At 46.4% G+C, this 23,791-nt stretch overlaps 1 protein-coding gene across 3 annotated transcripts in view; it reads right to left on the bottom strand.

The window, feature by feature from the left end:
* Nucleotides 1–22,981, bottom strand: part of CSK (C-terminal Src kinase) — a 797,455-nt gene extending 774,474 nt beyond the window's left edge. The window contains exons 1-2 of one of the 3 annotated variants that reach the window (XM_078685133.1): nt 22,504–22,981; nt 1,315–1,532 (exon numbers count right to left, since the gene is read on the bottom strand). The gene's annotated coding sequence lies outside the window, so the exon portion shown is untranslated. Of the gene's footprint in view, nt 1–1,314; nt 1,533–22,503 lie in introns of those variants that run through there. The other 2 variants (XM_078685131.1, XM_078685132.1) reach the window with 2 other exon arrangements.
* Nucleotides 22,982–23,791: the final 810 nt, after the last annotated feature.

Consider the following 23,791-nt stretch of genomic DNA (forward strand, 5'->3'; position numbering starts at 1 on the left):
AGGTATCCATGACTGCCAGGATGACTGCTTCCGTGGAATGGGCCGGCCTGAAGCCGGCCTGATTGGGCTCAAGGAAGCCCGAACTCTCGATGAAAGTGGAGAGACACCCGGTGACATGGGCCTCAAGGAGTTTTGACAAGTAGGGCAGCAACGATATTGGGCGGTAGTTGGAAAGTTCGGCCGCATCCGCCCCTGGCTTCTTCAGAAGAGGCAAGAGAATAGCCTCCTTGAAGGTTCCAGGGACTGTGCCAGAGAAAATATGGAACAGTAGCCTCAAGTATGATTTAATGAAAGACATCACAAGCCGGGGGACAGATGGGTGCAAAAGCCATATTAGACTTATTTGCGAAGCGACATACGAGTCCCAAGTAAGTCAACTATGAACACTGGATAGACCTATCAGGTAGAGGATTCATTTAAATTTGTATATAGACCATTTGCAGCTACTGAAAAACCCCTACACAACCAGAGGCAGCTAGATGATCATGCCTAAACCTGCACCAAAATTGCATTTGGTGAGTTTCATTTAAAGTGCTTACGTGAACTGATACGATCTACATCAAGAATGATTTATGAAATTAAATGGCTTCTATACATATGATAAACTATTGAATTACACTGTTTAGAAAGAAAACGGATACAGGTAGCTTTAACACCTGTTTGCTTCATTTTTTTAACACGTTTATAATCCATTTTCATTTTCTATTTTAAAAAAATGCTAGGTAATAACATGTTATCCAATAAATGCAAATGCATTAACTGGACAGAACAACAAAGAACAGCAACACAACACTTCCCCACAAACAAACCAACGGAACCAAATCATGCAGCAAAATCACAGGCAATATAAAATTCTCAAATATGGACCGCGTTGCCACCAACATAGTATGTCCAGTGCCAAATCATCAGAGTCAACTACTGCATACACACTTGTTGACAAAGAAAGACTAAAATTCACCAACCAGCATAGAGCCAAAACAAGCTCAGCACGCTCTGATATAATAGAATTACAGCAAGTGTCATAATTACTAATAACCTAAGGACTTATAATCCACTAGAATGCTTTCTTTATGTACATATTCAAGCCTTAACCAAACTAGTCTACATACTGTTCAGTTTACGAAATAAATCATACAAAATTCCCTTTCATAATTAAAACATTTTCCTTACTATTTCTGAAAAAATAAAAAAAAGGAAGAAGCACACACACTCGTTGTTTCTTCATACCAGAGCTGAACCAGCAGCACACAGCATAGTTTCAAGAGTGCTTGCAGCCATTCACATTGCCAGGCCTCACTGGTCTGCTGTACCTACCAGATACAAGAGCTACAGATTGAATAGGGTCCAGCCAGTATGAGGAGATGTTGAGCTGCACTTTAGCGTCACTGCAAGTTGACAAGGATAATCCAGTTTTTTTTTTCCCCTTCGGTTGTTGGGGAAGGTTCTGCTGCGGTCCTGGAAATGGGTTGATTGCAAGAAGGAAGCAGTGCACCTTTCAAAGTACTCCACTACCTGGGCCGGATAGCCTGCACCTACCAGAAACCAAGAGAGACGTGTTACTGGTTAGAACAAAATATTGGGGGTTAATATGTCCAAAGTTATTTCTTGTCTGGCACAAACACACAACCTTACAGCACATTTTATGAGTAGCTGTGGATCAAACTATCGAGTTCAGATTTCATTTTAGATCTATATATTAGTTATGATGCTCATTGTGGCCAACACGTTTATCATTTTTGAAGGTGTAAATTAGAGACAATTTCACGGTTATCCCTCCACTATTAAAAGCTGTAAAAAGTAACAGACATTGAAATATCGGCCGTACTTGACCTTAATGATAAAAAAACTAGACTTGTTAAAAATGAGGAAGTAAGCAGAGCCTTAATGAGTTCACTCAGTTTGTTCAATTATATATGATGTAGTTGCACTTCTATGTTGCATACTTTTATGCCTAAATGATGAGGGGTATATTAGCAATGCTTCTTTGGAAAACATCCAATTTATCAGCAGGAGGGCTTATGCCTAATAATATGCAATCACTGAATCACAGATATAATACTGTGGGATAGATTAGGGTTGTAAAGAAGGACTCATCAGGATAGGATATGACAAATTAGTTACCGTCTACATAATCAGCATATTAAGCGCAAGTCCTCTCTCTATCATGAACTCCAGCCTCCAACAGTCTCCATGAGAAGAAGAGGTCCTCTCTATAGCATGATCTCCCCGCTCCCAACAGATTCTATGAGAAATAATGTAATGTATACTGATTCAGTGTTCCTTGGAGGTGTAAAATAGTCGTGTTTGCATAATAAAGTAAGCAAAGCACTTGAGGCGGAATGATACATCAATAACATGAAGTGAGGCAGAGCAATTGTACAATCCAAGTTAAAGATTTGGCAACATGTCATGCCTTAGAGACTACTGGCTTAACCAATGACTTTTGGCGATGCTGTACATCTTCGACAATAAGCATTTTATGCTGGTGCTGCACAGCATCGGCCAATAAAAAAAAAACACAAGAACAAAAGGCAAACTTAAGTTTAATTCAATTAGTTAAAACCATTACAATTTTGCGAATTAAAAACAAATATGATATGTTTAGCTGTACAGCCATCATAAATATGTGCAAAACAATTCAAGAAGTAATTCGCTGGTTACTTGCTAGTATGCAAATGTTTTGAACGGATATGTGATAAGGAACCAATCCTGAATTTGTTCCAAAAATGGGCAAGTGGTAAAACAAAATTAGCCAAAACAATGTGAAAAATCGTTCTGCTAATTACTTGTTGAAATGCAATTATGGCAGATCAGTTATTAAAAACCGAACCTAGATTTGTGGAAAATAAGCTAACATTAAAAAATAATCCATCACAGCAGAATGACAACAAACATTCAATTTAAATCTTTACATACTACCTGCCTCTGAGAGCTTTAACATTCTTGGAATGATAGTCTAGTATTTAGACCTTGCTCAAGCTTGTGAAGACTTGCTACGATGGTGTAAATTAAGTTTAAAAAATGCGTTCCGGGCAGGGGTAACTTTAACCAGGTAAAGTTTTAGGGACAGTCGGCCCCGGATCAAATGAGGGATAAGATTTTGATAAGTCTCAGGCGCCTATCCGAGTGATGGCTTCCGGTTAAACTATTGATGGTGCCCTTACCTATGAGGGCACTCTCTTATCTGGTATGGCTTCTGTTGTGCTGATAGTTGTTTGTTCACTTGCAATAAAAACAGGAGAGCTGAATTGAATGGCTGTTCAATAATGTCGTCGCGGCACAATCTTATCTTAAGTGCCGAAAAGCGGGACAAAGTAATCTCTGTTGAAGATGGTTGATGGCTGGGCAGATGCATAGAAAGTGTAGCTGGGTTTCCTCAAATAGACCACATAAAACGACAAAGGGAGTCCAGCCAACATTATTTCCATGTTGGCACCTGATCTTAGAAGGAAAGACTCCCATACGGATTAGTAGAAAAAAGTGTTGGATGGATTGGGAAACGTGGCATATGAGGTATGGTTGGGGCCCCAGTTGGTATAAGATTGTAACTGACCAGCCATGCTTTTTTCCCAAGCCATTTCTGCTGTAGAGCATCCAGGATTTTAACTTGCAAGCTTTGTTGGCAATTTGTTTATAAGTTGTAAAACTAATGTTTAGCTCCCAAACTTTGAAGAGGTGAAGGGTTGTTAGTGCTCGTCGGAGCACCATTGGTCAGTAATTTTTTGGGGTGTTCTGGCTCTTCATTTTGGACCAGTACGAGGCAGGCAGAGATTGGGAGGGGGGTGGCACTCATCTTCCAGCACAGTTTGGTTATGGCAGCCATCTTGACTGGGTAAAAGTGAGACAACCCAAATTCCAAAACACACTTGTACTTGATAAGTGTGTTTTAGTAAATGGAAGATAAATTTGAACAAAACAGACTGGTGTTGGCTCAAGATAGCTACGTCCTTGCCCTTTAGCAGCTCAGAGCAATAGGTCAGTTGGTTCAAGATGCTGCCTCCTTGTCCTTTTGAAGCTCAGAACAATAGGTCAGCGAGGGTAAGAACTTCGCCCCAATGATTTGTAACATATGTCTGCGACGAGCTCCCCATCTGTTTTTTTTAATATGGTTGAGAGCGAAGTATAGTTTCTTGGCTAATCAATCAAGGTGTTTGTTAAGCGCGACTACTCACCCGTAAGGGTCTCAAGGCGCTGGGGGGTGGGGAGGGTTCGCAGGTTCCAGCTGCCTCCAGATTTGGTCTTTCTGGTGCAGGGGACTGCGGCGTAGGAGAGCTGGGCTGATCGTAGGGTCCTTTGGGGTGCGTGGAATTGAAGTCGGCTGTTCAGGCATGCTGGTCCGGTGTCATGGAGGACCTTGCGAGTGTGGGTGAGCATCTTGAAGGTGACTCTAGGTTCGATGGGGAGCCAGTGGAGTGTGCACAGGTGCTGGGAGATGTGGCAGTGTCTTGGCAGTTTGAGGACCAGTCTTGCGGCGGCGTATTGGATGTTCTGTAGCTTGCGGGTGAGGTTTTTGTTTATTTCGGCAGAATGCGTTGCCGTAGTCTAGTCTGCTGGTGACCAGGGCGTGGGTGACTGTCTTTCTGTGTTCGAGGGGGATCCATTTGAATGTCTTACGTAGGAGGTGGTGGGTGTGGAAGCAGGAGGAAGAGATGGGCTCTGAGTCCAGGATGATTCCCACGTTATCACGTGACACGCAAGTAGCTTTTTGGACGCGACAAATGCGACGGTTTGAATACGCGGCGGATGAAATTAGAGATTAAGGTAGGAAGCTATAGAAATTTGGTTTGCCCAAAAGAGGATTTTGGAACCTTTTGTTTATAGTAGGACACACGTATAATGTACGTTTTTCATCATAGGGATCGCGCTGCTGCTGACAGATTTATAGAATTGCAAGGAGGCTCCAAGAGTATATATATCCTGCGTGCTTGGGGTAAGTCAGACCTAAGCAATTAATAGATGTGAATAAGCGACTTTGGAACGTGTTTTCTAGAGCTGTGCAAGATAGTGATTCATGCAGGACTTTGGTATTTGGTTGTAGCGCCGTGATGTAGAGAAATGAGGATACGCGTGACGGTTGAACTACAGAATTTTGGTAACTATTAGAGTTGGAGTAGTTCTTTGTTTGGTACTCTCTATAATGAGAGGGGTGAGTTGGAAGCTTCTCCACGCACAGTACACTTTCTTGATTAAGTATTACACATTGGTTTATAATGTTTTTTTAAATGCACACATGGGTGTTTGTTTATTTATTTTATTTCACTTTTAAGCATGGTCCGCCACTCCAGGATTAAGTATAGGATTCAAACATACTGTATAACAATGTGAATTATTGCTCCTATGTGTATATATGTATATAAAGAGTTGTCTGTCTGTATATATGTGGTTAAAATAAGGTACATCTGGTCCTTTAGGTGGATCTTTGGAAAGTTAAGCACTCACCTGCCCTAATCCTGAGGAGGCCCAAGAAACAAAGGGGCTGAAACGCGTCGACAATTTTTGAAGAGACACCCATAAAAATGTAAATAACGTACAAATAATATAGGAGTACTATAAAAGATTAGAGGTTGGAGTATTTAAACTTTGTGTCTCACTTGAAGGGTGATCTTTAAAGGAATGCTTGTTTCAAATAGCTTGTTTAGGAGCATCCTTTTTTCTATTAACTAGGGCAAAGAGAGAAAAAGAAACAAAACGTATGTTTGTTAAATGTGTGTGTATATATATATATATATATATATATATATATATATATATATATATATATATATATATAACATCCAGAGTTGCCTTCAAAAGACGAAGCCGCTCACAGCGTGCAAAAGCCATTTATTTCAAGGATTTCCATCAGCCTGGCTCGGCACACAAGTTAAATGCCAGGCGCGTTTCGGGCGGAGCACGCCCTTGGTCACTGGCGCATAGACACGAACAGCATGAGCAGACCACCTGTGCACTGAAATACCCCGCCCCAGTGGACGTGTGCCTTAAAAGTATTCTGGTCTGTGTAGTCCGCTCGTAATAACACCACAGTGGGCGCCATTCGGTCCTGCAAAATGTTAGTCTTACCCCAGTGGGTATGTGCAACACAGTCAGGTTTAGGACATTGTAAATCCTCGAAATGGACACGCTGTTTCTGTAGTGCCTCTTAGTCCTCCGCACTACCAACCCGCATGATGTGCAGTGGGGCTCCGTCACGGCAGGGCATGCCGTTATATCCAAAACATCCAGAGTTGCCTCCAAAAGACGAAGCCGCTCACAGCGTGCAAAAGCCATTTATTTCAAGGATTTCCATCAGCCTGGCTCGGCACACAAGTTAAATGCCAGACGCGTTTCGGGCGGAGCACGCCCTTGGTCACTGGCGCATAGACACGAACAGCATGAGCAGACCACCTGTGCACTGAAATACCCTGCCCCAGTGGGCGTGTGCCTTAAAAGTATTCTGGTCTGTGTAGTCCGCTCGTAATAACACCACAGTGGGCGCCATTCGGTCCTGCAAAATGTTAGTCTTACCCCAGTGGGTATGTGCAACACAGTCAGGTTTAGGACATTGTAAATCCTCGAAATGGACACGCTGTTTCTGTAGTGCCTCTTAGTCTTCCGCACTACCAACCCGCATGATGTGCAGTGGGGCTCCGTCACGGCAGGGCATGCCGTTATATCCAAAACATCCAGAGTTGCCTCCAAAAGACGAAGCCGCTCACAGCGTGCAAAAGCCATTTATTTCAAGGATATATATATATATATATATATATATATATATATATATATATATATATATATATGTTGAAAAGGACAAAAAGAGAAAAAAAGAAACTTTCATTATTCAAATTAAGCAAAATTGCAAAATAAAAATACATAAGCACTTGTAACTTTTCAAAATTGCCTTTGAGTTAGGATGGAAAAATTGCACAGATTTTTCTTGTGAATAATTGATACAGGAATAGATAATGTATGTGTCCCTTCAGCCTATTGAATTTTTGCTATTTTTCCCGAACCATTATTTTCTTTATTGAAAGCTGTTGTGGGCTTCTGTGAATTTGGTGTTCCTCCAGACTTTGATGCGGCGGCAAGTGCGTCTGGACTCTCAAAGTTCGGTGGTAAATCATCTAGCTTTCTTGGTGTGGGTGCTGCTGTTTTTAGGTCGAGCTGACGTAGCTTTCAATGCGAAAGCATTGAAAGCTGTCAGCAAGACAACTAATGTTGCCCGTTTTTAGGAATGTGGACACGAAATATGCACGAGCGCAGTTTGCACCTCGTGGGCGCGCACGGCGCCGTGCCTATCTCCTGCCTCGAAGCTCCACCACCACACACGCATGCGCATACACAGAGACACACAAGCGCCCATGCACGCACCCATACATCCAGAGAAGCTATCCCCGCCGTCGCATACACACACACACACTGCATACAGAGACACAAGCGCCCATGCACACATGCACCCATACATACATACAGAGAACCCACCCCCGCCTTCGCATACACACACATGCGCGCGCACACACACACACAAGCGCACCAAGACCCCCGCCGCCCCACCAGACCCGCCCCACTCACCATGTTCTTCGTTCGTGTCCCTCTGCAGCCATCCGGTCATTCTGGGCAGCAGGCGGGTGCCCGCTGAGTCCGGTCATTCTGGGCAGCAGGCGGGTGCCGCGCTGAGACGCAGTCACGCAGAGCACAGGAGCGCGGGGTAGACTCCCGTCTGCTTCCTGGATTTGTCTGGCCCCGCCCCCGTCCCAACAAAGGTTGCCTGGCTTCCTGTTTTCTTCCCTGCGTGCAGCGGGGTCCGTGGCTGTGTCATTAACTCCGTCCCTCGCGAAAAAAAAAATCTCCTCAGATTGTCCGGGCGTGCCAAGAGCTTGTTTTTGAAAATGTATTTTGGTATGTATTACATGAGACTTGTGCTTTTAATCTATTTAGCGTTAATTAATGGTCGCCTACCACGGGTAGTTAAAGTAACCTCTGCAGTGTAACGTATCTAGATGAATCAATTTTCCAGGTTTCTTATCACCATTGTTGCAAATTCTACAAGTTGTAACTAATGTAAGAGGCATTTCGACCGTGGTGAAGATTTATTTAAGCATCCCACACCCGCATGGCACCGAAGAACTCTGCGTCATGATGAAATGTAATACATGTTCACTTCAATCTGCTGAGCTATTTGCCTGCCAGCTCGCTGCGTGATTGGGAATTGGAGGTTCCCGTGCCATGCAGCTTCTAAAGTGATCAGGGTTTGTTCCGTTTTTAAATGGTTTGGGAAGATCAGCTGCAGTGAATTTCCTAAAAGGTTTCTCTTCCCACTTTTTTTACCTGTTGGAAAAGAAGCGGTGAATAGGCCACAGTTGCAGCTCTAAGTGCCGCAAAAAGAGGGCTACCGTAGTTCACTGTGCCGTAGGACTCGAGCTGCACCTAAATGCTGAAGCCCCACACGGTCAACGCTTTTGGGGTTGCTTGTTCTCTTACAGAGGGAAGGCAGACTGGCAGTTAAGGGGCGGGACCAAAACGTATTTGCAGGTAGCTAGTTTTTGTAGTGGCACAGGGAGCAAACCAGCATTGGCAAAATCTGCTCTTGCTTTGCTAATGCTTTTCGGATGGCAGTAGCTTTTATTATTGTCCGCATTTGCAAAGCCTGTATCGGCGACAGGCATTTTGAAGTTTTAGTTCTGATCTTTCAAGGAGTCTGCACCTTGCATGACTCCGCATTGTGGGTAATTTGAAAGCAATTAAAAGCACGACTGGTTTCGGCTATTGATGGCTTTGCAAGTACGAGCGCAATTTTATAGATTAAAAAGAAATATTGTTTTTCATGTGCTGTACTAGCGCAATTTAAAAAGAATCTGGGAGAAGAAAGAGAAAAGTGGGTGAGCGGAAGCAGACGTGACACCGAGCTGCAGCAGATTTTAGTGTGGTAGGGTTATGAGAGAAACTAGGTAGCGGAGCTAGTGAAAGACCACAAACGTACATTCGACGTACAGACCAGAGATGGAGAATTAAAAGCAAACTATGATCTCCATTGGAGTGCTGTATCAAAAATGAGAGTAAAGAGACAGGCGAGCCATCCAGTCAAGAGCAAAGAACTGTGGGGCAGTCCAGAAAGCCATCTAGTCATCACTAAGGGGCTGACCCAAAGCCCACTCTATGTAATGTTCTAGGCAATGCTGTCTGTAACAAGGCGGCAAACTGGGAACTGGAATGTGGTTCGCAGGGTTTACCCAGTGGCTGGGATTAAATCAAGTGTTACACACTGCAGTCCACAGTAGTTGCATCGTTTTGTGGGATGTGTTGATTATGATGTGTGAAATACTGCCCAAATCCAGGTGCTGTTGCTAATGTCAAGCGGTATGGCCTAATTTGCACCAAGGCAGAGGAAGATAGGAGAATTGAGTGGTGTTTAATGTTATTCTTCCTCTCCCACTGCAGCCTACATGTGCTGCCCTCCCACTGCGGTGGCAGAACGAACTGTCAGTGAGGGGTTTGTGATTCATGGTTTAATGAACAGGATTTTCTTAAAGGAAATGTTAAAATGTTCCATGCGCGCCTTTTGCTAAGCAGCAAGCGCCCCCCACCATCAAACCATTGTGCGAGCTATAGACGAGTGAAAGGATTCGCGATCAGGTGGTTTTCTTGAAGGATCCGCGCTCTCGATGCAGCTGTGTTAATGTGAGGAAAATGCTGCTGATGGATTGCAATAAACTCAAATGTTGCCATGGAAACCATTGCATCACAGCCGATGTGCGACATTCCACTTACTCCAGCAAACAGCCTATTTGTACATTTACCTGGTTTGTGAGATAGATTTCACATCCAATTTTTTTTTTCTCAAATGTACTTTATCAGAAATGTAATGGCGGGCTGGCACAAAAATCTTCTGTTTATGCACGCAGCTAGGTCTTGAAACATCAGTCTTCTGGCCCTTGTCTGCCACTGAAATAAAGTATCGCTAGCAGCAAGGCTGAAGTTTAACCTCAATCCAGAACGGCATCAACCCTCTGCTATCACAGCAGGAGGAGCGCTCGCTTCTTTGCCATTGCATCTCGTCACCCGAACCACAATCTGCTGTACCTTTCCTTTTTGAGGTCTCGGCCTGCCAATGCGCTTGCGCATTGCTGGCTGAGTTTATAGTAATTGGGCAATAGAAAAGTCTACCAACTGCGGATTTGGCACAGTTCATGTGACCTATGCGCCCGTGCACAAACCAGCCACGTCACAAACAACCATTTGTCTGTGCCTCCCGTCACACTTAAAAGGTGCCGCTCCCTGCCCCCGCATCAGACTTCAAAGCTATGCGCTTCTGCCCGCCCCCCCCACAGCAATGCCAAGAGCTTGTTAATCCTCCTTGTGATAAAACCAGCCGCTTCCGCCCCCCGGGAAAGTTTGCTCGAGCTGTCTCCTTCACTAAACCCAACCTCTCGTTCTTGTTCGTCTTCACGTCTCATCCTTTCGTCTCAGCGCCCCTCTCGTTCACCCTCCGTCTTCTTCATTTCTCTCCACTCCCTTGTCATATTTTTTATTTATTTAACTCCTTTCTCGCATTTTATTCTCTCTTCTTGTTTCCCTTCTCTGCGTTCCTCTCACCTCGCATCTCACCCCCGCCCGTACTTCTGTTCTCTTTTGCTTTCTCTTCCTACCTCACCTCATCAATCTTTCTTCCTCTTAGTCTCTTTATTTCATGTATTACCTTGTTCTTCATTATCACATATCCATGCACCTTTCAATATGTGAGTTTAGGGAGTGCACTGTACAAAATACCCCATATTCATTTGTAAAGCGCTTCTGCGCTTCATTTCACTTACATAAACAAATGTGGAGCTATCTAGGTGCCCTCCTACTCACTAAGTCACTTAAATACAACGCATATTGCATTACAAATGCTATAGGTGTCACATTTGCGAAAGTTAAAACTATTGGCATTGTAAATGAAAAAGCTATTAATGTAGCTATTTTCAAAACCAACACATAAATAAAAAATGTCATTTACAATACCAATAGCTCAAACTTTCCTAATGCGAGACCTATTGCATTGCAAATGCTTGTTCTTGAGGGAGGCTATGGTGCTGGCACGGTCATAGATCGATCTGTGCAGGGTTCGTGCTGCGGTTTTGGGGGTCGTCGTTTTCCGAAATGGTTGAGGTGGAGTTGCTGAGTGATTAAGTTAGCTGGTCGTCGGTGTTTCTGATCCAGTTTCTTCGTGGGAGAAGGTGCTGGTGTCTGTGGATGGTGGGTGTTTTGAAGGTGAAGTGGACGCATCGATGGTCAATCCATGGGAGTTCGGAGGTGTGGCTGAAGGTGGTGTAGTTTCCTGGTGTGAAGAGGGGGGGGGTCGAGGGTGTGGCCTGCTGAGTGCGTGGGTTCGGTCACGATTTGGCAGAGTCCAACGTTGTGGAGGTTGTCCAGGAGGGATGTGGTGCAGAGGTCCAGTTGGTTGTCGAGGTGGAAGATGAGAACTCGCAGTAGGGTGTAGTTGATGGACGCAATGGTATGCGGGAAGTTGATGTCTGTGATGGAGTTGGCAAAGTCCGTTATGTAGTTGGGCAAAAAATCCGCGGGTTCCAGAGGGTCAGTAGAAGAGGGTTCCTCGGAAGGTGGGGGTGGCCAGTATCTTGACGTGAAGGTGGTCCAACAGGTCTGTGGGCTCGTCGGGGAGTGTGCTCAGGCGGAGGGTGGATTTGTGGACAATGGCACTTCCTTCTCCTGGAGAGTGAAAGGGGAGATTGAGATGAGGGTGAATAACAAGTGAAAAACTGAGGAAAGACAGAAGGAGAGTAAAGGGGGAAAAAACAAGTGAAAAAGGAGGGAAGACACGGGAGGAGAGTGAAAGGGGGAGATAGAAACGAGGGGAAAAACGAGTGAAAAAGCAGGAGCGAAAGAAAGGACATGGAGGTCCACTGGACCACCAGGGATGAGGTGCAGGTAAAACCTGCCAGTGGAGAAGGGCCTTGAACACCAACACCTAAGAGTGCAGGGGCTCGGGAGAGGGCCTCACTTAATGGTGGAGCTGCGAGGGAGAGATAGCAATTTCACTGACAATAAGCCTTTCTTTGCAGTATGTGCTGTTTAAAATGTAATCTTGTGTCCATTACCACATCTAGGTATGTGTAAGTGTTTACTAAATCAAGGCTGTTCCCTGCTTCTTTCCGTTTGAACTTTACTTTTTGCTGGGTGCTTTTCGACGAAAAACAGATGATTTTTGTTTTGCTATAGTTTAATTTCAGGCCTAAAGTTTCAGTGAATTCAAGGAGAGTTGTAATTTGGCGCTGAAGGCCGATTGGGGTCTGACTGCATAAGACGTCGTTGTCTGCATATTGGGGGCTACGCACTGGTCTTCTTGCTAGTTTTGTTGGAGCGCTCAAAACCTCCAATAAAAGACCATCCAGGCCTGCGGTGTATATGTTAAAAAGGCAGGGGGAAGAACACATCCTTATTTTAGATCGATGAAGGTGGGGGATCTTTTTTGTCGTTCTGTCACCCCTACATATTTTAACCCGCACCCAGGTGTCTGTGTATAAGTAGACTATTGCATTGCGGAGTTATGGAGGTGCGCCTCATCTGGCCATTTTGGCCCACAGTAGGTCCAGAGGGACTGTGTTGAATGCCGCTTATAAGTCAACAAAGCAAGAACAAAAGGCAAACTGACGCAACCACTGCCGGCAATCGCATTATCTCATAGGAGGGTGCATGCTCGAAGGCATATCTGTGCACATGTGTGTGTCACCACACAAGAATGTGTATTGGACACAAAGCTGTGCATGCATATTAAAGAGGTAGGCACCATTTTTTTTATTTACTAACCCGCAATGGATATGCAATTGAAAAAAAATGTAATTGGGACCTTTTTTGAGGTTTGAGGGGTTTTTTTTTAAGGCAGAAGAGCCTGGCGCAACTTTCTGACCGGTCCTCCACAAGGAATTATAAACATCTTTTTTTAGGTCTCGCCTGTCAATGCGCTTGCGCATTGAGCTTGCGAGAGCTATTGGGGCTTAACCAGAGCTTAACCATCGGGCGATTTCATGCAGTTCACGTGAACACAGGGACGCGCATTCTCGCCACATGCACTTTTTTTAAGTTCTTTCATTGGCTCTTCACTTTAAGTCCTCCCACCCTCTCCCTGTCCAACGCGCACCTCCCCCAGCGTGCGCTCGGCCTCAGGAAGGCAATTCTCCTCCCCTAATTATTCACTTCACTTCGCGTTTCTCCTCCCCCTTCCCAACTTTCACATTCACGGCCGCCAGGCCGTGTCTCGCGTTTCTCCTTTTATTTTTTTTAACTTGTTCCTATTAACCTGGCTGTTGACATGGGGGTGATCCGGTTTGCTTGTCAATTCGATTGTGTGCTCATAGTGAAGCCCAGCCACGAAACATGCAATTTGGCAGCGGACAAGGATCACAATTCTGTCCCTTCCCTTAACCTTTCAAGACAAACATACTTCACTTGGGCTTGCTTTCTTACTTCTATTCCCCCCATTTGTATGTCCCGTGTGTATTTAATTCATATACTCGATTTGCTTTCATCAAAGTGGTTGGGTGCTTTTTCTCTACTTTTATATCTCATTTGTGCCATATTGTGAGTTCTGGTCCCTGGAACCCTTTTGTGTTGTTAACTTTCTGTGTGCTGTACGCACGCGCTTTTCCCACCACAGGCACCATCTGCGTCCACATCAAAGCAATCAGACTCCCTCCCACTGGCTTCTGAAGCTTCCCCCAGCATGCGCTCGCTCGGCCTCGGGCATTTCTCCTCCCCTAATTATTCACTGCCCACGGCCGGCCAGCGGTACTTTCTGTCTCGCATTTCTCCCCCCCTCCCCTGCTTCACATGAACGCTTGTTCTCAAGGCTGTTTCTTGGTTGTCCAATAATATGTCCATGTCAGTAGTGAAGGATGAACATAGAGAAGTTTGTTCCCGAAATCCTTGCCATGCATCTTCGGCCTTAACGTTTCTTTAAAATATATACACCGTTTTACGTACACTGCTTCTCGTATTCTGCAATGTACTGCATCAAGGATATAAAGTAGAAATGTTATTATTATTATTATTATGAAATTTATAATGCGCTCAGTTACCCAGGGGCATCCCGGCGCAGTACAGAAACAAGAAAGAAGCACCGAAACAATCAACTACACTGGAAACAGATGGGTCTTCAAAAGTTTCCTAAAGGGTAGGATCTTGGGCTCTGAACGGATCTTAAAGGGAAGGGAGTTCCACAGTGCAGCCACTTGCACTGAGAAGCGCCTACCCCCAGAGCGAGCTCTCTTTACTCTAGTTGACTGCAGGAGATGTCTTTGATCCGAGCGCAGTGGGCGAGTGGGCTTATAGGGGCGTGCCATAGGGGCAAGAATGGGCGGGCCCTTGCCATGCAAGATTTTATGAGCCGTACACAACGCCTTAAATTTCACCCGTTCCCTAATGGGGAGCCAGTGAAGCGTTTTCAGGGCTGGGGCCGCTGAGTGTCTTCTGGGAACGTCCATCAATACTCTAGCGGCTGCGTTTTGTACCTGTTGGAGGGTTTTCAACGTCGCTTCAGGAGCCCCCAGAAACACCGCGTTCCCATAGTCAAGCCTCGACAAGATAAGGCCACGAATCAAGAGCTTCCTAGCTGGATCAGGGAGCAGTGGTAGAACCTTGCGAGCTGACCGAAGCAAGCAGAAACACACCCCTGCGGTCTTCCTGGCATGGGTCCTAAAGGAGAGATCTTCCTCCAACCATATTCCCAGGGTCTTGATCTCCTTCTTGGGAGGCGGAGGGTCACCCAAGGACCGGGGCCAGCAGCTAGCAATTATTGAGGGACTAGATTTTCCCATGAGCATCAGCTTTCTCCCCATTTAACTTGAGGGCAGAGTGGGACATCCAACGATGGACGTTAGCAAGACAGTCGTGAAAGACTTCTGGCTGTTCCACCAACTGAGTGAGCCCCACTACCAGCTGAGTGTCATCAGCATAGCTAATGAGCTTCACTCCCGAGGGGGCGACCACTCTTTCAAGTGGAGTCATATAGGTATTAAATAAAGTAGGGCTCAAAGAAGAGCCCTGCGGGACTCCACATTGAAGAGGGAACCAGGTCGACTGCTCTACCCCTTCCCAAACTTGATAGCAACGGTTAGAAAGGAAGGATTCAAGCCATTTCAAGGCCAGCCCTGCCACACCCACCTCTGACAGACGTTGGAGGAGCACCTGATGGCTTACGGTGTCAAAGGCAGCACTCAAGTCCAGGAGGATCACTGCCACTGACCCTCCTGAATCTAGAATGCTCCTGGCTTCCTCCACTACTGCCAGTAAGGCTGTGTCCGTTCCCTGACCGGGCGGAAGCCCGTTTGGGAGTCTCCCAGCAGATGATGGGACTCAAGATGGAAAGAAAGCTGGCGATTGACCAACTTTTCTGCGACTTTAGAGAAGCCGGGCAGAAGTGAAATAGGCCTAAAGTTGGCCAAATTAGAAGAGTCTAATGCTGGTTTCTTCAGTAATGCTTTTACCACCGTTTTTTTCCACCTCTGGGGCACTGTGCCCTGGGAGAGTGAAAGGTTGATGAGGTCAGTAAGTGGAGCGGACAAAGTATCTGCCACTAGTTTGAGATATTTCATGGGCACTGGGTCACTGGGAGACCCACTCTTCATCCCTTTCAACACCTGTCTGACCTCTTCCTCTGAAAAGGGGCCGAAGGAGGACAGCTCGGCGGGGCATAATACCGGGCTAGAGTCCAACTCAGGGAGCTGAGATGTCGCCGGCAACGAGAGTAGGATCTTCTCAATTTTTGAATGAAAGAAGTCCGCGAGTTGTTCGCATTTTTCCTGAGGGTTGTCGTACACAACTGGAGGGACTGGGGCTTTCAGGAGTTCCTTAAAGATTTTAAAGGATTCCCCTGATGAGTTGCTTGCCTTCTCAATCCTATCGCTGAAGAAGCTCCTTTTGGCATCCTTCAGCGCGTTTTTATATTTCCTCATCGCTCTCTTATAGTCTAATCGACAGTCTTCCGTCTGTTTTCTCCTCCATGCACGTTCCAGTCTCTTGCATAGAGTTCTGAGACCCCTAAGTTCTGGGGTGTACCATGGAGCGGAGCCAACTCTTCTTTCCCTAATAAGCCTTCTCTTTTAAGGAATAAATAAATCCAAGGATTTAGTCAGCCAATTACCTATATGCTGGTCAGCAATAATGGGGTCAGTGACAGGGGAGGGATGGGTTCTTACTAACTCTGCCACCCAATTATCCACTGGCAACCTTGACCAGAGTCGTTCCATTGTATGCTGTCTAGGGGCGGAATCTCTCCACTTCCCCAGCTGCCATGTAAGAGGGACTAGATAATGGTCCGTCCAGGGGAGCGCCAGCGGTTGGAGGGCTTGCAGATTCTCAAAGTTGGCAAAAGCAACATCCAGCTGATGGCCCCTGTTGTGGGTAGTACCGACATTCACAAGATGTTCCCAAATTGTATCCGTTCTACACGTTTGCACTGTACCAATCTCTTCAACAAAAGCCAAACCTCTCGGCTTTGCTCGTTTGAAATGACCCCCCTCCTGACTGGATACTAAAATAATTCCTTGTTCTGCATTATCAAATCACTCATTGTTCGGAAGACATTGGTTGCAGCGCTCGCCTTTTGTATAAATCATTGTTATAATGTTTCTTAGTTAAGTTGGTTCAATTTGCAATTTGCAATTTGTGCACCACCACAGCGCAACCTCAGCACCACCACAGCGCAACCTCAGCACCACCACAGCGCAACCTCAGCACCACCACAGCGCAACCTCAGCACCACCTCAGCGCAACCTCAGCACCACCTCAGCGCAACCTCAGCACCACTCAGCGCAACCTCAGCACCACTCAGCGCAACCTCAGCGTCACTCAGCGCAACCCCAGCGTCACTCAGCGCAACCCCAGCGTCACTCAGCGCAACCCCAGCGTCACTCAGCGCAACCCCAGCGTCACTCAGCGCAACCCCAGCGTCACTCAGCGCAACCCCAGCGTCACTCAGCGCAACCCCAGCGTCACTCAGCGCAACCCCAGCGTCACTCAGCGCAACCCCAGCGTCACTCAGCGCAACCCCAGCGTCACTCAGCGCAACCCCAGCGTCACTCAGCGCAACCCCAGCGTCACTCAGCGCAACCCCAGCGTCACTCAGCGCAACCCCAGCGTCACTCAGCGCAACCCCAGCGTCACTCAGCGCAACCCCAGCGTCACTCAGCGCAACCCCAGCGTCACTCAGCGCAACCCCAGCGTCACTCAGCGCAACCCCAGCGTCACTCAGCGCAACCCCAGCGTCACTCAGCGCAACCCCAGCGTCACTCAGCGCAACCCCAGCGTCACTCAGCGCAACCCCAGCGTCACTCAGCGCAACCCCAGCGTCACTCAGCGCAACCCCAGCGTCACTCAGCGCAACCCCAGCGTCACTCAGCGCAACCCCAGCGTCACTCAGCGCAACCCCAGCGTCACTCAGCGCAACCCCAGCGTCACTCAGCGCAACCCCAGCGTCACTCAGCGCAACCCCAGCGTCACTCAGCGCAACCCCAGCGTCACTCAGCGCAACCCCAGCGTCACTCAGCGCAACCCCAGCGTCACTCAGCGCAACCCCAGCGTCACTCAGCGCAACCCCAGCGTCACTCAGCGCAACCCCAGCGTCACTCAGCGCAACCCCAGCGTCACTCAGCGCAACCCCAGCGTCACTCAGCGCAACCCCAGCGTCACTCAGCGCAACCCCAGCGTCACTCAGCGCAACCCCAGCGTCACTCAGCGCAACCCCAGCGTCACTCAGCGCAACCCCAGCGTCACTCAGCGCAACCCCAGCGTCACTCAGCGCAACCCCAGCGTCACTCAGCGCAACCCCAGCGTCACTCAGCGCAACCCCAGCGTCACTCAGCGCAACCCCAGCGTCACTCAGCGCAACCCCAGCGTCACTCAGCGCAACCCCAGCGTCACTCAGCGCAACCCCAGCGTCACTCAGCGCAACCCCAGCGTCACTCAGCGCAACCCCAGCGTCACTCAGCGCAACCCCAGCGTCACTCAGCGCAACCCCAGCGTCACTCAGCGCAACCCCAGCGTCACTCAGCGCAACCCCAGCGTCACTCAGCGCAACCCCAGCATCACTCAGCGCAACCCCAGCATCACTCAGCGCAACCCCAGCATCACTCAGCGCAACCCCAGCATCACTCAGCGCAACCCCAGCATCACTCAGCGCAACCCCAGCATCACTCAGCGCAACCCCAGCATCACTCAGCGCAACCCCAGCATCACTCAGCGCAACCCCAGCATCACTCAGCGCAACCCCAGCATCACTCAGCGCAACCCCAGCATCACTCAGCGCAACCCCAGCATCACTCGGCACCACCACAGCACCACCACAGCACCACCACAGCACCACCACAGCACCACCACAGCACCACCACAGCACCACCACAGCACCACTCAGCACCACCACTTGTTCAAATATGTTCTCTCAATGTTTCAAGCTTCATTACAAATGTCACGAAAAGATGTTAAATAATGCTATAGGTGTCACATTTGCAAATTCTATAAATATTGGCATTTACAATAACAAAATTAATACATTTGCTATTATAAAAACAAACATAACTTAAAAAATTATTACATTTACAAGACCAATAGCTCCAACTTTTCTAATGCGAGACCTTCTGCATTTCCAATGCTTGTTTTTAAAGACTGCAAGAGTGTGGGGCAAAGGGGGAAGTAATAAACATGAATAAAGCTGGTGAGAGGAGGGCAAATGCAGCACATGAAGGGAGTGAGTAACATGGATTCTGGAGCGAAAAGCACAGGAGGTAGAGAGGAACAAAGAGGTTGGTGTGTGGGGAAGTTTAGAGGGTAAGAAGCACACAGAGATATCAGCATACGAGGGAGAGAGCGAGATGGAGAGAGGAAGCGCTGGAGAAAAAAAACATGCATTCCTATGGAGTGCTTACTCAAAAATGAAAAAGTTAACTAAAAGTAAGCAACAGGAAAATATAAGTCAGCCAATCAAAAGGATGATAAAGTGGATATGCTTCAGGAGAGGGATACATGTTAAAAGGAAGGCAAGCCAATGTAGACCAAGGAACAAGAAGCAAGCAGATGACCGTGAAAATAAGGCCAACCAATAGTAATCAAAAGGGGGCTGTAGGTTCTTACGCCCCAATAATAGGTCTTATGTAGGCGAGACCTAAGAAGGGATGGAGAGACCAGACAACACGGAGAACTACAACCTACATAGCAGCAAAGAACAAAAATAACACTTGCTTCAGCCCAAAATTCTTTAGAATCCAAAGCTTACTGCTTGTGACTCACTAAGCCACATCCCAAAATGAAACAGCACATTAACATCGAATTTCCATTAACAAGTTACCATGCCACTATTCTACACGTCTATCCATTTCTCTCTCAGAGCACAATCTTTAAGCGACTTCTTACACACCAATGCTTCCTGTTCAACCTTGACCTAAAGCCTCTGAGAATTAAGACTCCAGAATGTTCCACAGCTACCTGAATACTTCATGTTCCAGCGCCATTCAACTTGAGTAAATATACCAAATAAATTGGCAGGTGTTACTTTTTTGGATTAACCGAACTTAGATTTCCTTTTCTTGAGAAACTTCGAAAACCACAGTTGAACCGACTCACGAATACAATCTTTGTTTTTACCTACTGTGCATGCTTCACTCTTGCTCGTACACTGCCAAATAAATCACATTTTAAACACCCATTTCTCTTACCATCATGAAGGAAATAACCAACACACTCCTGTTTGACACTTCAACTACTCAAATTGATTTCTACAAAAGTGCACTACATTGATGATCTTTTACATTTCTGCACCTAATCTTTCACATTATTCCATCGGACCCCCACTGCCATAGTGATGTACTCTTTCAATACACAATGGAACATTTACACCAGAGCATGTTTGAGGATCATACTCAGTTAACTTCATATTTTTATAGGCTCTCCAGTCAGAATCCCTTAAAATCCAAGGAGACCACCGAAACATCACTATCAGAAACAAGCACTTCAAAATCTGCTTCTTTACAAAATACTTCTTGTGAATAGCAATAATTGATACAAAAATCAACTGTCAGGCAAACGCCACTGCTTCAATCAGTGAAATCCATTATGCCCAATGATCTACTAACAGAGATGCAAAATTATACCTTGGGAGTAAACATCCAAATGTTCCACCAATAGTAAATGTAACCATGTTCCATGCTAACTGAGGTCATACTACCAAGAATCAGGCATGTCTATTGATTCTTCAACAGACTTCTAGTTGCTCACTGACTTGCATACTTATAAGCATGCTATGCAAGCCTCTGGGTAACAACCCACAAGTTATGTATTGATGAGTCATCAATAATTCTCCACCCACTAGAAATCCTCATAAATCGGATTTAAAAAGTCTTAACTTTATCTCAAATTCTTTCATAGGGTAATTGGTCAGTACAAACATTCTCAATAAGTCACCCATCCTCTACATCCACTCTTCTCCATGGCAAACCATTCCTTTTATATGTTGGTACCACGACCAGCTCTTCACCCCCATGAACTCTCACCCTGGATAGTCGGCATCCTTGACAAACAGTTAGAGATACAATTTTATCTTCAACACACAATCATTAGCATGCAGTTCTGAGCTCAACCTTAGTATAATTCCAGTACATTTGTTTCCAACCACTGCACAAAGATACTGTGGGTTTATGACATAAACGCACAAGAAAATAGTATATTCTAAAGATAGCATCTAAAAAGTTCTCCTGCTTACACATATACTTTTTAATTTAAAGGGGGAAAAAACAAGCAACTGCAATAGATAATGCTTGAGCAAGATTAAGCTGGGGGGTCTGTGCCACTCTGTGGCCATACAAACTTGCATTTGCAGTCAGAATATTTAATGGGCACATCTTACAGTGTAAGACTGAATTCTAAAAAACGTCACTTTTGATGTTAATCAAGAGCATTTCATTGTTCCAAAACCAAAAGGAAACAACCCCTTTCTTCAGTATTCTAAAAAATGAAATTAAGTCTACAAAATCTATAGCAATTACCCACTTTATGAACTACACCTAAAAGAGAATGTTTGGTCTTTTTCAATCCGGTCTAATAATATAACCAACGCATTTCATCTTCTAATAAAACAATTTACGTGTCCCCATTTCTAAGTAAGGACGTTTGTTGGTAAATTTGTACAAACCTGACGTAACACCTTCCTAATGCGACTCCACAACCAGACTATAAACTAAAATTGATCACTAAAAGCATTAACCAGGTCATCTGTATGCTGAAATGAATATAACTCAGGCCTTTGTAAAAAGAAGTGCAGCCACTAGGTACAAACCCAATATGGTGATTAACACAGCTATATGCCCTCAACTCTGGATGCAAATCTACCCGATGAGCTGAAGAAAGAAAATCCAGGGCATAGTACACCTATGTCCCGCGAGCAAGCCCACCCACCTCCCTCACGGTAAAAAAAAAAAAAAACACGTTACTATTATGTACTAAATACTGCCATATCGTTACAAGAAACAGACAGAAACAAATAACTAAAGACGGGTGAAAAGCCTCTTCACGATGTTAACCTGTCTTGATTCCTACTGCACTATGTTCCTAAACTCTTCCTTAACACCATACCAAATATGATAAATGTTACAATGCATATTCTGAAACATCACACAAGTGACAAACACAATCCACAAGAACGGTTAAAGGTGAACACCGATTCAATTTCTTAAGACTTGTATCAATGTAGGGGTAAAAAATAGCAGGGACAAGAAAACAAATTGTTGTTATGCAGACACTTGCTGTCAAACAGACATGCCCTGAGAACTATTGTTCATTAGGATGACGTACAACTACCTACAGATAACTAAATTTCCAGTGAGCAAAAAAAATATTTCCTACATATAAGGAATACCTATAACTACTCTGCTTCAGTGAGAAAACGAGAAATTAATTTTCTAGCTTTTGTTTATTTAATGTGAGCTTCACAAACCACTATGTGCCCGTGTCCCATCTCCAAGATCCCAAAGACCTGGGATATCTGGCAATATGTCTGAGAATACACACTTACAAAAAAAAAAGTATAGTTCCCAACACGCGAATGTTTATATCCGTCCGTTTCCAATACATTTGAACGGGCTATAGCAGGACCTTGCAGAGAATACGTGAGCTCAGGTCCACTATCTTGCCATCTGAAAGGACTTCAATCAAGGGAGCCAAGTGGGCGCGGGGACAGGGAGCAATTAAGTCATTGTAATGTGTGAAGGGGACAAGGACAGGCCAAACCAGCGCAGAGAAGGGGCGGAAGCCTATTTCAATTGGAAGCACTAGCTATGGTGGTGGCCGCGATCCACCCCCGCGGAACAGAGCCCGTGTTAATGAGAGGAGAGGGGCGGTCTGGCCCCGCCTCCAGCACGGTGGTTGGTGCGGAGCCCGGAAGCAGTCCCTGTCCTGTCCCCGCGGAGCGGTACGAGCGGAGCCCCAAGAGGCAACTCCGCCCCACAGCGCTGTGGTTAGTCTCCAGTGGGTTAAAGTTGCACTCACCTTACTCCGGAAGGCCCTGGCTGGTCCGAGTCGAGGGTTAATGGAGCAGAAGAGAAAATGTCCAGATGGAAGCCGGGGAGAACGGCCTCAGCCTGCCTCACTCAAGGGCTTGCGAAGGGTGGGGCCTACGCCCAGGCGAAATGCCGGGGCGCTCGGCAGCTACGGGTGGAGGCACGGGTAGGGGGCGGGGTGAAGGACGTGACGCGTTCGTGATGCAGCCCGGTCCGGGTGGCACGCGGCAGAGTTTCGCGCATATGGGCTGCTGAGGTGGGGTGGTGTTCAGTGCTGTCAGACTGCGCACTACTTTGGCTGACGAGTGTACCCAGACTAAGCCCTTTTACCGGTTCCTCTACGGATGGTTTACGCCAATGGTGACTGTACTCTAAGAAGCGGTCGCCTACGTTAGCAACTCTCACTGCAGGAGGCCTAGTGGGACAGGAGGCGGGTTCCGTGCAGCCGCTACGTGCTGTGCTGGGGCGGGGGAAGGCGGGGCATGTGCCTGTTTAAGGCTAAACGGCCAATGAACACTGAAAATAGCTCTGCAGCCAATCCCTTCACATCACACTTTCCCTCCCGCACTGAATATGTTTCCACCTACCTCGTTGCTTTTTCAGCCACTGTCTTCTTCCTTGATCTGCGCTCTTAGTTGCCGTAATTGCGGAACAAAAGAGGCCAGTTCTTTGTAGTAGCAGACAGCAGATTTCAGTCTGAAATAAAGGAGTACTCTTGGAAATCCAGACAGGTAGCCGCCCACGGCTGTAAATTACCCTAGATGTGTGGGATTGGACTACTATTTTCATAAATCACAATAAATGAATTTTGTTTAGATATATAATATTAATATTTCTTTAATTTTTAAATTATGTCACACACTTTGCTTTTTAGGTCTCGCCTGTCGATGCGCATGCGCATCGAGCTTGCGAGACTATGGGGGCTTAAACAGTCTTTAACCAACTTGCAAGGAATCGTGGCGATTCCTTGCAGTGCCCGTGAAATTCAAGCTCAATGCGCATGCGCATTGAGCTTAAAAGCGCGTGCACATGCCCCCAGCCGCCTGCCTTGCATGTATTTTCCCTCAGGCGCACTCCTCCCACACCCCCGCTCCGCCCCCTCCCCTGCCTGCCGTGTCGCATTTCTTCAGTTCCCTCAGCCGCACTCCAGGCCCCTGCTGCTTTCACACCCTCTCCCCGCTCCGCCCCCTCCCCTGCCCGCCGTGTCGCATTTCTCCTCCCCCCTCCCCTTCTCTGCCTTCCCTCCGTCTTGTCTCTTTTGGTCTTATTCTTGTTTT

Source organism: Lissotriton helveticus, chromosome 3_2 (genome assembly GCF_964261635.1).
Source record: "Lissotriton helveticus chromosome 3_2, aLisHel1.1, whole genome shotgun sequence".
In the NCBI taxonomy this organism is placed as follows: Eukaryota; Metazoa; Chordata; class Amphibia; order Caudata; family Salamandridae; genus Lissotriton; species Lissotriton helveticus.